The 15,095-nt window shown below is 39.8% G+C and overlaps 1 protein-coding gene across 3 annotated transcripts in view; it reads left to right on the plus strand.

The window, feature by feature from the left end:
• The window catches only part of KIAA1328 (KIAA1328 ortholog), a 172,251-nt gene that overhangs the window by 118,730 nt on the left and 38,426 nt on the right, over positions 1-15,095 (plus strand). The window lies entirely within an intron of this gene.

Raw genomic sequence — 15,095 nt, forward strand, 5'->3', positions numbered from 1 at the left:
AGTGCAAAATGGAATGTTCTCAAAATCTTAGCTTTTTTTCTTTGTTCTAGGTGCTGCTTGTAATTTTTTTAATTAAAATCGGAACATCTCTTTAGCCTGGATTTGGACCTGCTGTAAATAATATACTATTCCTTAACTCTCAGATCTTTTACAGTTGGTGACAGATACTTGTTTTTTAAATATTGCTGCGTTGCACCTCTGCTTCGGTGAGATCAGAGCAAACCACCACTGAAATAACTGGAAGTAGAGTTAAGCCAATATTTAGCTTATAATCTCCATCTTGCTTGCTATTTAAAACTTCAATCAATACAGTATTGCACTTTCTTTCTGTCCTACCCTGTCACATTTCCTGTTAACACTGGAAGAAGATTCAGGCTTATTAGAAAAGCAACAAATAAAAGCTGTGGATTTGGCAGGGTTTTTCTCCTTTTCTCAAAAAGTAACAGCTTCTTGTTCTATGCTGTAACTACAGGTATCCTTTTGACCAAAGAATTACCTCTTTCGTAATTACCTCTTTGGACAAGACGAGCTGTGGTTTGAATAGCCCTTTTTTTAAGTGACGAGACAATACCTTAAAATAATAAACTTTCTTCTCTGTTTTGAGAATACTGGAAGAACGGATAATTTATTTATGAACTAAGGGTCCAATACTTTCTTTTTTCTTCTTTTTTTTTTAACTTTGTTATACTGATTTTATTTTATGAGATCTTCTTCACTGAAAAGGGATAAGGCTTTTTTCTCCAGAACAACAGGAGTTTGTAGTTTCCTTGGAATACTTCACTGCTTACCCAGGTGTTTGGTTACTGTGAGTTACTGTCATATCCTCCTTGTAGTCTGATGCTTTTTCTTTCACTTTTTAGAGTATTATCACTGTAACAAAAAATCTGGAGAGTCACAACATGTTTAAGATGCAGTAGCATTAAGCTCCTTGGAGGAAAAAATGTAACCTAGAACATCTGTAGGGCTTCTGGCAACAGTTTACCAAAAATCTGCAAATATCTACATTGCCTAACAGGGAAAATTTGTGCTGTTAACAAAATGAGAGTTCCAGATTTCAAAAGGTTCCCTACCCTCTCTTCATTCCCCTGGTTTAATTTACTGTAATTTTTCAAAGTTAATGTCTGTTCGAGCAGTCTCAAGTTGCCTTGCCAGCTGGTTGCAAAGTTTGGCAGCAAAACACTTGGAAGTTTTTCTTCCTATATGCCATCCTCAGTTTCGCAAAGGTTACCAGATGAATGGTCCCTAAATAATTTACTCTAATGTAAGGCTTAAAGAGGCTGCAGAAGACAAGTCCATTTGTCTCTTTTATGCATTTGAATATGTAAGTGATGTTTTCTTCAGTATAGAATCTGCAAGTGTGTGGCTAGAGCTTAGAAAGGAGGAAGAGCTGGTAGGCATAAATCTTTTTTTTAACTGTTTCTTTTTTTTTTTTTCATTTTCTTGGTGCTGTTATTTGTTTTTTAATTGACCTGTCAAACAGTTCTTGTTACGGCAAATGCTAGCAGAACGCTAATGGAAAATCAGCCCTCTCTGACTTCCAGTTCATACATGAGAGCTCCTCTAGCAAATCTCACAGCATGAAACTTGATTTCAGTCTTCAAATAAGCAAAAAAACTTAGCTTAAAAATATCCTGGTATTTTAAAGGAAATTGTGAAATTCCTGTAAAATACTAAACTTGATGAAGTGAGATATTGGAGTTTAGAAGTAAAATAAATAATATAATCAAGAACTGAAAAACACTGGTTTTTTTTTATAATTAACAGCTCATTTTGAGTTAATTATCTACAATTACAAAAATCTAATTGCAATTTATCCTGTACTGTCTGTGGGAAGAATTGTAGGCAAGGGAATGTGCACACTGCCAGGCATAAATGCTATAGGATGGGTACAAATAATAGACGAACCCTTAATGAAAAGAAAAAGCAAATAGGAGCGTGCAGCTGTGCCAGGCTATTGAAAGGTAATTGTAGCCAGAAATGAGGTATGTAGTTTAAAAGGCATCTTGTCATCTCCTGTAGGGATTAATTTTTTCCCTCATTGAAGAAAGAAAAAAAAGAGTTCACAAGCAAATACAGTAGAGTTTGATTTCTGATACAGGCTTTCCTTATAGTCTGTCAGTGAAAATGAAAACTTTTGTCTTAGGGGCTACTACAGACAAATTTTCAAATGGATGCCTGTTTTCTTTTCTCTTCTACTACTAAGGTCTTTTTGTTGTCGTAGTCAGGAGGCACTGTCCATCTCAACCTATTTGGACATCTACTCTGGTATGAATTTGCGGTGTTGAATTTGTCACTTCCCTGATGGGTATGTTGAGAAGAAATGTGACTGTACCTTTGCCTGCTTGCAACTGGGCCGGCATGTGGGACCTGAAGGTCTTCAGAAGTAGGATCTCCAGTTCTCTAAGGTGCAGCAGTCAGAGCAAGTTTTATTGAGGACGGTTTTCGGTAGCTCGGAGTGCTCCTGTGTGAGCCCACATCCAATTTTTAGCTATGGAGATAGTAGCTTGTGCAATTAATGACAAGTTGTCTGTATAATTTCTTTTCAAGTCTGCCCCAGTGTGTGAGATGCTTTAAAATATTCAAAATAAAAACATAACCTGATGCATTTGTTCAACATAAAACAGCCTTTTACAAAGTGCTTTCCATCTCCCAGATGCAGATGCTTGGTACATGCTCAAGTACCCACTCCATGCTTATTCAGTAGTATCAATACACCCAGCACCTGCTTTTGTGTGTGCTCCTGACATCTGCATCTGGGAAAGGAATTCTAAAACTCTTCTCCTCTTTATTTAATCTTAACTTTGGATCTGAATGGCGTGGAAATAAGACCTGTTTAATGGCACCAACTAAAGAAGACACGTTTTTCTACTTTGCAAGCACTCCTCCCCACAGCTCTGCTGTGTGCCTAAATCTTAGCATACAAGATACCCTGGTTTTCTGACTCTTGGGTTCCCTATACAGCTCTGCCAGTATGGCTTTTTACTGCCTTCTCTCTAACGCACATCTCTGCCTCAGATTTCACACAATTCTGCCACTGAGCCTCTACGCAGACCTGTGCAAAGTGTTATAAATAGGAATTGTTGGATACAGCAGCTACTGAATGTGTTTACAGCTATCTGCAGGCATTCTTTCAATGTGTGCTACCTGGTGAAAGGATTTCTTTCCCGGTGCATTAAAGATTTGCAGGTGGAATTTGCCACCTTTAATTTCATTGAAGGCTCTTTATGTTTAAGTGCTTCATTCTATATCACCTGTGTGTGTTTTTTTCCAGTTTGTATTTTTAGTTAGTTGAAAATATCAAAGACAGAATTCAGCAGTACTTCCCCTCTACTTGGATGCTCATTGCTATGGTGATAGTTCCAGGAGGGAATGCTGTCAGGGGTCTTTCAAAAGATTTTTATGTTTATGGTGTAACTATTTTTATTATCTAGTAAGAGAAGGTGACAATTATCTGTTGCTCCTTGTTTAATGCTTTGTTACGAACTCTCTTTTTTCTGAGGGTTGTTAGACGTGCAGAAATCTTTCCGTGGTGATGTGCAAACACACTTACATGCTTTTGTTCAAATATTCAATGCAATTAAACAGACCTGCAGAGGAACACAGACTTGCAGCTCCCCCTACTGTCCCAGGCATATCCAGGTTTGTTCACACAATCCTTCCTTCTAATTAATTTAAAAATAAAATGAAAATCACATGAAATCTCATGGCACTGCTGCCTCTGACCTGTCTTGTGCTGGCCCCATTACTCCTGTTTTTGAGAACAGATTTTTAGAAACAACAGTAGCACCCATTTTGTTTCCTGTTTGCAGCTTTCTTGTCAGTTCCTCATTCTGGTGGGTGTCACCTCCTGTTACTCTTGTCCTGAACCTCTGGAGGAGGAACCATCATCAGAGCTGCATCTGGCTTGTTGGCCAAGACCTTCCAGGCTCCAGGTCCTCTATGAGTTGTCCTTGGTCTCTTGAGGTGTGTCTATATAGGACTCGGTCAACTTTTAGGAATGTACTGTATGCAGTCTGTTGGAATTTTTTTTCATCTATTTGCTGTTTTGGCAGACTGGCACATTAAATTGGGATGAAATCAACCGTGCTTGCAAATGGCCCATAAAATCTGTGTATCTGGAAGCTGCTTACCCACTTGTTAGTGCTCCTTTTAACACCCAAGTTACTTTCTTGTTCCAGATAATTTTACATTGAAGTTTGCATCATTTTTAGATTGGATATTTGTGGAGCGAACGCTTGTTTGGCCGGTAAAAAAAAATGCTTGCAGATCTGCCAATAGTGTGCATGCTGAATTAGGTGCAGATATGAGTTTTTCTTTCTCTCGTGGTGTTGTCTGGCTATATATAGGCACAGCATCCTTCCAACAGATGGCTGCTGGAGTCTGCTGTGACGTATGGGAGAGTACAGTCAGAGTCAGACACACATTTTTGCTTCGTTAGTGCCACGTGCAGACTCCGAAGGTAGTACCTTTTCTTGCTCAGGGCGAAGGCTTTTGTTCTGATGTGGTTACTGAAAGCTTACTGCTGAATGGGGGGGTGTGTGTGGCAATTTTTTACTTATATCTATGCATGCATTTAATTGTTTTTTTGTTAGGGTAGGCAGTGATCCTTATCAGACCAGGGAGAAGGGAGCTCATTTCTGCTGACCTGGTTCCTTCACTAATCTAATTTTCAGGTTTACTTTCAACTGCGACAGTGATTTCAAGCTGCCTGTCTAACATTTACCTGAATTATGCTGATTCTGTTCTCATGATCACGTCTGCTGCACACAGCAGTATTACATCATTTCCATTGCAGTCCAGAGTAACCTTGAGCAGGAAGCCTACTGACAGACCAGAGGTGTAAGATCTAAGCGGGAGACACCATAGGTAGTTTCTGTAGGCAGATGCAGCCTACAGCCTCTCAACCTGTAGGTGAGATCTTCCAAAAGCACAGAAGCTCAGGTGTTAGAAACACTGCTTATCATAGGAGGGCAGTCAGTGAAAACAGGCTTGTTAACACTCAAGCACTTTGGTGTTTTCACAAAACTTGCATTTCTTGCCAGGCTTCTGCATGGGTATAGTTCTGCAATAGCACACATCAAAACTGGAAATGCTCAGAGATTTTTTTTTTGTCCTTTGGGTTGAAATATTTAAAATGCATGCATCTCCTGAAGGAATTTGTTCCTTGCCAACGCTTGCAGACAGTGAGAGACATTTTTGCAAGTCATTTGCAGATGCCTCCTTTACAGGAAAATGTAGACACTGTTAGTTTACTGCCTGAATTGAATTTTGAAAACCTGAATTCTATTTTTATAAATTGGAGTGGATTACCTTTTCAGACATATAATTTTGTTACTTTTTATTTTTATATGTAATCTTGGGTGAAGAGAAAATTATGTTCGATTTAGATATTCATGTCCCAGAAATTTATGACTTGGAAAAGTTAGGAAAAATCTTATAAAACAAAATGTTCTGGAGGATAGTTTTAGATCAGGAAATTCTAAACCCACCCGCACAACTTTCATGCCATTTAAAAGCTTATATCAGAACTGATGGGGCAGGACTAAGAACAAAAGCTATTGGTATTGCAAAGTTAAGCGAGAAATCCTCTGTACCCTGCTGTTCTGGCCATGATCACAGCTGCACTAAGCTAAAACCCACTCCCCCGCCCCTCTTGTGACCTTGGCTGCACTTCAGCACACAGAGAATTGAAGCAAAAGGCGAACTTCAGTAAATGTTAGGTTCTGCCACTTGCAGATGTGCAGACTACATGTAAAGATAACGGCACACGTGCTCTCGCTTGCGCTCCAGCTCTCGCTGTCTGTGATGTGGACTTGGTGTATTTGCCACTGAATTATTCTGACATAAAACTTCCCCGACCGTACTGTGTATTGAGTTGAACTCTGTGCCTTGGCGTGGGTGCTGAGGCTTTGCAGAACTACCCATTATATTTATAACAGTGCTAATTTCTGAGAGCCACACAGAGAAAATTTTAGATTCAGCCCAGCTGATTTGTTCTTCACACTGCTCCTGCGGTGAAGAGGATTGATTTTTGTGTTTCTTTTGATATTTGGCTTCATTTCCTCTGGTACTCAGTGCTTCAGGCCTTAATCCTTTAACCTTGAATGCGAGCATCAAGGCTTCAGGAGGGATCAGGCCTTTTGATGGAGAGAGAACGTCTTTTGTTGTACCAAATGGTTGGGAGTGGTATAAGGTGAGACAGATCTCCAGACAGTATATATTTCTCTATGGTGTTAGAAGACTATAAACAGAGGGTGGGTTTAGTGGGGATTATAAATAATCTGGAGGAAGGTGGGGTATTAGAAGCAGTGGAAAAGAGTTAATGACTTTTTCTTTAACATTTGACCAATAACCAGTCTATCATGACAGATGTGTACTGGGTTGCCAAATGCTATAGTCTGATTTGGGTAATGGTTCAAAGCTCAGCCTGTCATGGAAATGGCAGTGTGGTCCCTGATGGAGCAGGGGAAAAAAACCTTTTCAGCTTCTCAAAGGGCAGTATTTGTGGAAGCAGATGCTTGCTTGCCCTACCCAGCATAAAGAACAGTTCTGTGGGCAGCCGGGAGAGTTCGTACTGCTGGATTTTTATAGGATCATTAATTATATGTTATAAGGCAGCTAAGCATGGCATTCCTAACTCGATGAATTCCATTATGAATGGCCTTTTCATATTCCTCATCTCATTATATTAAATGCATGTGACCTGAAGTTTAGCTAAAGTTATTGTTCGGGTTAACTTTCATTTAGTGGTTGCCCTAGTTTTAGAAACAGTATGATCTTTAGATTTTATGGAGAGACAGGTTTTTTTATGCATGTTTTTGCAGCACTATTTTAGATAATTTCATTTGAAACTAGGTAGGAAACTCTGTGAGGTGTCAGGGAAGGGATTTAGTTACTCCTTGATTTGCCTGGAGATTTCTGTACCCACTGGATGACAACATCCTGTTACACGGATTTGGCTATCATCTCTCTGCCAATAACTCTTAAACCCTCTGCTCTGTTCCGTCTAGTCGTGCATATCTGACTGCCTCCCTGACATATAATCCCAGTTGTTTTGCCTTCAGATCATTCCTAATCTGGCCAAAACAGAACTCCTTACTTTTTCTTCCGAATCTCTCTTCACTTCTGATTTTGATAACGCCACATCCTCCCTGCCAATCAGACTCCTAACCTCGGGGTCACTCCTCTTCTCTGTATGCATCTGGGCTGCTGACAGCTATTGCAGCTTCCTTCTTCTTTGCAGCTAAAACATCCTTTCAGTGTGTCAACACTTAACCCCTTGCTCTAGTCCTTCCTTCATCTTGCACCTTGACTTCTCTAAAGTTGTCTTTCACTGCTCAATAGTCATTCACTTCCTTCAAAATAAGTTTTCCAAGTGGGTATCTTGGCTGTTTATTCAGATCTTGTCACCTTTACTTCTCTGAAACCTCTCTGACCAGTTGTCCACAGTATCAGTCTGTTAAAAGTCATAAAGGTGTTTCTTATTTTATTTTCTCTGCCACCATCTCTTCTTTAGTTCTTCAGTCATGTGTCAAAGTTTTGTTGGATGTTGGATGAACTTTCAGCCAGGCACTCTGACCACATTCCCTAATTCTATCTTTTGGAACCACTGAGTCATGTCATGGCTACTTCTGCCTCCATCTGTCTGTTCCGACAATGTCTTTCGTGTTTTACATTTTAACTCTTTGAGCCTTTTTCTTCCCCTCTAAACTCTGAAAAAGTTTGAGTGCTTTTTTCCCCTCCCTTCCCTCAGTCCTAATTTGGTGAGTTTCAGACTAATATATCTCTTTGCACTGACCACAAGGATGGTCTTTGCCTGGTAAATCCACACAAAAACTAAATCATATTGAAAACATATCACTGGTGACCTAGAGATAAAAGTATTACAATTCAACTGCAGTGACAAATCATCAGGTCTTCTTTGTAGAAGAGTTTTCATATGGCTTCTAGCACACACAAGAGTTTGGAATAAAACAATGTCCAAATGTCCTCAGTCTTCTGTCAATAGTGCCAGACTTCACCTCTCAGTGTAACTACATGCCCTTCAGTTTGATCAATGCGTAGTCAATCCTTTTTTTCCTTTTAACTCTGTATTCCCTTAATCTCTGTTTACCTCTTGCATCCTTTTTGAGTAAATCATGTCTCTGAGAAATGGGCTAAATTTATATATCAGCTGTGGACTCAGCAGTGCCGAGATGGTTTGACAACATAAATAATGCAAACCTCTGGACCCACGTCAGTGTCACAGTGGCACTTGGTGGCATCTGCTTTGGACAAACTTATAACAAACTTATGCAAAGGTAGACTTCCAAGTCCAAAAATCAGTAATGGTAGCTCTAAGAATCACTTATATCTGGACCAAAAGGGTTTCCAGAGGCTGGGAACTGGCAGCCCAGAGCCCACGGTTTTCACTGCACACAGCCTCGTGCCGGGATGTCTTCCCTTTGTTCTTTCTCTTGGTACTGGACATCAGAGCATGCCAATACATATTTCAGTGATATGTGCCTCTTAGTGAGGCAATACTTTCTGTCTAGTTTCAATTCTATTATATCTGAATATATTCTGAATTTGAGTGCAAAAACATGTTCCATCTGCTCTGTAAACATCCTGGTTGAGTCAATATTTGGTGGTGCTGTCAAATTCACATAAAATACATGCATTGAAAGGAAATCTTTAGTGTGTTGAGCTTTTTTTGTGGGGCCCAGGCCATGGCTTTTATAGTTGTATGCCACCATTTAGGCATCCAAGTCTGTATTGGACTTGCAATAAATACCTGATTTTTCAATCACTAGCCATCAAACATGCTCTGTGAAATACGTACCTTCAGTGGATTTAAGGCAACTGAATTGGCCAGAATTGAAATCTTAAATCTTTACCAAGAGCTACCCTGTCAAATCTGCATCTGTTGGGCATGGTAATCCACTAATCTGAGTAAAGTCCAAAGTCTAACTTCTCTATTTATTTCTCTTCAGGCTATAGGATTTTTTTTTTTTTTAAGCAGATCAATAAACAATCTCAGTGTTTTCATTTTACTAAGCAATATAATATAGATGACTACTAGTGTAGTGGTAAATCATTAATATACTCTTTAATCATAGAGTGACCATGTCCCACAGATGTGATTTAATCATGGAGAAAAGTCTGAAGTGTGAAAGTGCATCAGGAGGGGTGTTACCAAGAGATCTATAATAGTGTATGACACCATTTTAAAAGATGATGTAGTATGAGAGTATTTAGGATCTCATGTACATTTGTAGTTACAGACCTGGCAAAATTCTAACATGTGATTGTTTTTATTACTATAAAAGAAAAATCAAAACCCATGTCAGGTTTGTCTTTGGCTGAGGCCCCTGTGTGATTAATGGCTTTTTGGAATAAGAAAAGCATTATATCCTCCAGATTCACTAGCCCCAAGATTTGTAAGAGTTTGACACTAACAGATCTATAACCCTATAACCTAAAAACCTGTAGTAACCTGTGCTTAGCATGCTTGATTCAATCATCATGGGATACAGATAAAGGTGATTAGAATAAGAGGACAGAAATTTCATAGTAGAAGAAGGGTCCTGTAAGGGTGGTCCCACGTTGGTTTCAGTGGTAATGGTTCCTGTTTAGAGAAATCAGATTCAAGGACAGCAGCCTCAGAAGAACAGACAATACAAAAACTCTATGTGTATTATGCACTTCGATGCATTTATGGAACACTTTCCCTGCAACATTCAGGGCCCAGAAGGTCACCTCAGGATCCTTAGGGGTATGTGTGTTTGCCCACCTTAGTGGTTATTAATTTTCACTGCTATTAGTGAAAAAAGTTTGAAACTTTAAATTTCTTCATTTGCTCACTTAGAAGCCAGGAGTGATAATTTATCCTTGCTGGTATCCTGAGTATTGGAAGTTAGCATCTATCAAGTGTAACTCTGTCCATGAACAGAAGCAACTGTCTTTAACTGTTCTGATCCTCCAAAACTGCAAATTTTCTGTGCATATACATTCTCTTCATAATACCTGCACACAAGAGTGTAATCTTAAGTATCTGTTGCTCTAATTAGGAATTTCTTCAAAGTATCTTATTAGTCGGGCATACTGGAAACCTTGTGAGTATCTACTTTTCAATTCTTATTGTGTCCCTCCTGTGCTGTATTGTCACTTATCCTTAGCAAATGATTGCTCCATGATGTGTCCATGATCAGAAAAAGGGCTTTTGCAATTGCTTCTCATTTACTGAAAGCTCCTGTTATCAACACCTATCAGCCTGTCTGGAAACTTCTGCAGAGGAGAGAATGCTTCTGTACTGATAGTGTGAGCAAAGGAAAACATGGGGTGGTTAACACCTGCACATCAGACCAATCTTGGCCACAACCTGTTTTGCAGTGCAGCCCATCTCCTGTGAAGCCTTTTGTTCTGGATGAGTCAAGTGGAGAAGAGATTGTTCTTCTTCTTCTGTGCTTTTATCACAACCAAATTGCAATCCAATCTGGTGCATGATGGGTATCTTGTGAATGGGGCTGGCTCTCAGCCAAACACTAGTGAGGCTGGATAAGGCACTAAGGCATTCACTTTGCTGAAGAGCATGTGATTCTCCTTCTGAAGGAGAGAGTGATGCGGATTGATGTACTGAAGAAGTTTGGATTTAGTTCAAAAACTTTGTCCTAAACAGGCTTTTGCATCATTCCTTGTGGTCCTTTCACTGGTGACAGCCAGGAAGGCTTTTCAGTTATACGGACACTGTTTGGAAGGATTGTTTTTATACCTATGACTTGACATTTACATGACTTCCTTTTGTGAAGGCTGACAGCAGTGCTTGCTGGAACGACAGCTGCTCTGCTCTGCTCTATAAGAAAGGCCAAACACACAATCACAGCATTTTGCCCTGCTAAAGCTTGGCCAGTCTGTTTCCTGTGGCCATTTCTCTGTGACTGTCTGAAAACCTTTCTGCTGGAATTTTCTTTGAATTCAGAAGAGAGAAAAGCAATCACAGCTCATTTCACTGTTTATTAGGACAACTCATACATGTGGGAAACGTGCTGGTAGGGAGTTGAAATGTAGTGAACAGAGGAAGGACAGGACTTCAAAGGGAAGGCATGAATATAATTCTAGGTTAAATTTAGCTCAGTACTTGCTGCAAATGGACCTCTAACTGTGTATATTAAGTGAAGCCTTGACTTCATTGAAGATAAAGACAGTATTCTGATTGATTCAATGGGACCAGGGTTTCACCTATGGCTGGTATGATCTAATAGGTCATTGCTAATTAAGAGCATATGTGGCCTCAGTTCTTTCTGGCGGAATTAAATATCTGAGCACTAGTCACTGAGGGAATGGGAAAGGAACTGTTCTCTGAAAGAGTGGTCTGGAGAAGCCATGCTATGGATTGCTGTACCCTGGTACAGCTTGAGTGAAATATGGAAGAGTTTTTATCACAGTTAGCACTATAACTCCTCCAAGATGAGAGAAAAATAAACCAAATGCAGTAAGTCCAAGAGAGACTGTTCAACGGGGAAAAAAAAAACCCAAAACAACAGAGAAACCCGACACAGCCATGGGCATTACTGGATTCGAGGGCATTGAGCCTGAAGGGTGCTGTAAGAGATGAAATCTGCATCACTCCCCAGCAATATATTGTCTGCATAATAACATGTAGATTGTAGGCAATCACTGTCTATTTTCTGTGATGAAAAATCCTTTTATTACAAGCAGATTTGATAATATTTATATTTCAGTTCCAGTACTCTCTTTCACTGTTGTAGTGTTTCCCTACCTGTCCCTGCCCTCTTGCCTAAAAAATATGTGAGAAAGGAGATGGACGTGGTTCTGAAGACAGTTGGTGTTCTTTAGCCTGGAGGAGAGAAGGCCCTGGGGAGATCTGATTGCGGCTTTTTATGCTTAAAGGGGTCTTTTAAGAAAGATGGGGACAGACTTTTTAACAGGGCCTATAGCTTCTCAACTAAAAGGACATATTTAAATTAGATAAGATGAAGCAATTTTTCACCATGAGAGTGGTGATAGGTTGCTCAGAGAGGTAGTGGATGCCCCAACCATGGAAACATTGAAGGTCTCTCTGAATGGGCTCTGAGCAACCTGCTGTAGTTAAAGATGTCCCTGCTCATTGCAGGGGAGTTGGACCAGGTGACTTTTAAAAGGTCCCTTCTAACCAAAACTGTTCTATGATTCTGTGATCTCAAACCTTTAAATGAATATGCTCTCTAGAAAGGAAAGCAGCTGTTTCTTATTAACATGCACTGGATCCCAGCAGTGCCATTAACATGCTGATGCATCCAACATAAACCTCAAAATACCAGGTTTCATAATTGGCCCATGAAATCTCACTCTAGGTTTAAATATGGTCTTCAAGGTCCGTATTAGAAAAGGATTTTTTCCTGCTTCTTAAAGGGAGGAAGAAAGTGTTAATCTTAGATTTTTTTCCCCTACTGCTCTATGTTTCAATTAGATAGGCTTTAGATTTTTAAGAATGTGTTTTTAAGGTGGTTGATCATCTGACGAGAGCAGATTGGTTTTGTGGTGAGGAACAGAAGGGTGATGACATTCAGAGATGAGAGATTGTCCTGAAGGTCACACTGTGCTTCTCCTCCTCACCTGCATCCCTCTTACTTCCCTTCCAGCTCTACCGAGCCATCCTGTGGATTTGTACCCCCTACATGAAGCAGTAGCTAGTAGACCAATCTCCCTCCTCGTTCCCATGTGCTGCTCTGCTGACTCAGCCACTCTGACATGTTTCTCCTCAGCTCCACTTGAGAGGACTGAAAGAGTTGTGGTTGCTCAGTAGACCACTACCATTTGTTTTCTGATGCACTCATCCAAAGGCTAGAGTGCTTCTTTTCCCCCTGCAGATGTTTTTCTGTTTGCCATGCAGACAGCTGACTTCCCAAACAGCCCCACTTTGGAGCAGGTGGTTTTCAAAAGTGTGGTTTGATAACTTGATATAAACTGATCTAAATTTGGACCCCTGCAGAAAAGATGCTCTTGTGATACATTGACACCTTGTCCTTTGTCCCAGCGCTTGTAATGCTGCTGCTTTGTACCGAGCTGACTCTGGAAGCTGATGTGGCTCAAAACACTCCCAGCCAAAGTGGCAGGGGAGGAAGCAATTTTCAGCCTGTTTGTCAAACTGCATCTGAAATGGCAATTCAGGTTCCAGCTACAAAAACGTATTGCTTGGGTTGTCTACTTATCACCAGTTTTGCATCATTAAGTGTTATGCATTCTTGGCCCGATATAATTGCAGCAGATTGCACACATGAACTGTTAATTATTTTATTTTTAAAACAGAAATTACGGAACAGGAAAATAACATTCCAACATGTTTGCTTTTGGAGCTAACCTACCACAGCAATCTGTTAGTTTGATAATGGTTAAACTCGCAAGCCCTTGCCTCAGCAGAGTGCAGTAGGGTACCATTAAGGCAGCCATCTGTTGAACATACAGTACTGGAGGCATGAATTGCCTCACGTTCTGGGTTTCCGAGTAGGTGTAATGTAGTCTTGTTTCTCTGAATGCCACTGCTCTGCACTGAAAAACGCGTGGAAAGATGAGAGTTCAGTGAAAGGTGAGCACCCAAAACTGGGATCGAAGGCTGGGAACCCGTCGGAGCAGCGCCGGGTGTGGAGCATGGAAGAGACGGAAGCTCGTGGGCGTGCACATGCTGATAGTAAATGGGACTCTGGCAAGAGCCTGAGCTGCTGGGGTTGCTTAGCAATTCAATAGATCTGCAAAACTCCATTTGCAGACCAAGGCTGCCATTATGTTGGATTGATTCATCAGGATCAGTAGCTAAAACAAGTTATATTCTATCAGAGTTTTCTTGCATTAGTTTAAAAATGAATTTAGTTGGCTCTAAGTGGACATTTATTTTAGTATCTTGAAGAACTGACTTTCCTCTATTAAAGCAGAATAATGTATCTATATGGTGCCCTAACTTGAACAGTACATAAAGATTAGTAAATAAGACCCCATTAAAAATACTTATAATGTAAGTAACATGGGTCCCAATAGCCTTTCTAATGTCCATTAATGCTTATTCTGAGGATCAGAGCTCATTTTACTGAGCCATTTAGTCAAACCGTGTGATTATTTAGAAAGTTAATTCATGCATACTAAAATCTAGCTTAAGTAATGCAGAGGGTAGGAGGTAAAACTCTATGGAGACGATAGTCCTTTTTGTTATTTAATGATCAGCCATAATTAACTTGCAAATTTGAAATAATTAGAACAAATTAAAGGTATTTAACTTTGCCTCCCTAAAGAAAAATTCAAATTGCACCAAATGCAGCTTTAAATTATTCAAGTCTCAGAGGTCTGTGCTGGGTTTTTTTACAATGCCTTTTCTATGATGAGAATACCAATCTGCTTTTTGTCAGAAAGCATCCTATCAAGTAATTGTTCTTTGTGTCTAATAAATGACAGCTATTCTTCTTTGTAAAAGTATTTCAGTCTCTGAAGACTACATCAGCATTTCCATGGCATTTTAATTCAATAAAACAAAAGGTTAATGTTTTTCTACTTTTTAAGGAATGCAAATACTAGCAGTATTCAATGGGTCCTGAATGACATTTAAAATTTGCCATTCACGCTCAGCAGGGATATCGCGATATGAGGTTCAGGCAAAGAGGAAAGAACGTTCAAGGTGTGTTTCCCTTTGTTGGTGGTGTACTTCAACATTCATAATGAGGCAGCAGTGCTGAGACTTGCTTCTTTTCTGACGACACTACAACTCCTGCCTTGGTGTGTAGGTTAGGTGGGTTAATAAGGTCTTTACTTAAGACGGTCTTCTCTGTTGTGTAGTTTCAGGGAATGGCATGAAAATTCATTGGGTATTGTGGTGCCCTGCAGGAAGTCCTTCCAACCATGGTGCTTTTGTGTGATACAAAGGATCGTTGGATTTGAAAATAGACAAGAACCTCTTTTGTCTCTAAATCTCTCTAGATATAAATAACTGATTCCTTTGGACCATATGTTAAGTTTCAATTTCCAGGTTGCAATAGTCACATCATTCATTTTACTAATTATTCCACAGGTGAATGAGTAAATATGTTCTGAAACAGATTTTTTTCCCTTATGTTTTCTTTGTTTAATTGTGG

This window comes from Manacus candei, unplaced genomic scaffold (assembly GCF_025592945.1).
Source record: "Manacus candei isolate 608988 ecotype Guabito, Panama unplaced genomic scaffold, ASM2559294v1 h1tg000061l, whole genome shotgun sequence".
NCBI lineage: Eukaryota > Metazoa > Chordata > Aves > Passeriformes > Pipridae > Manacus > Manacus candei.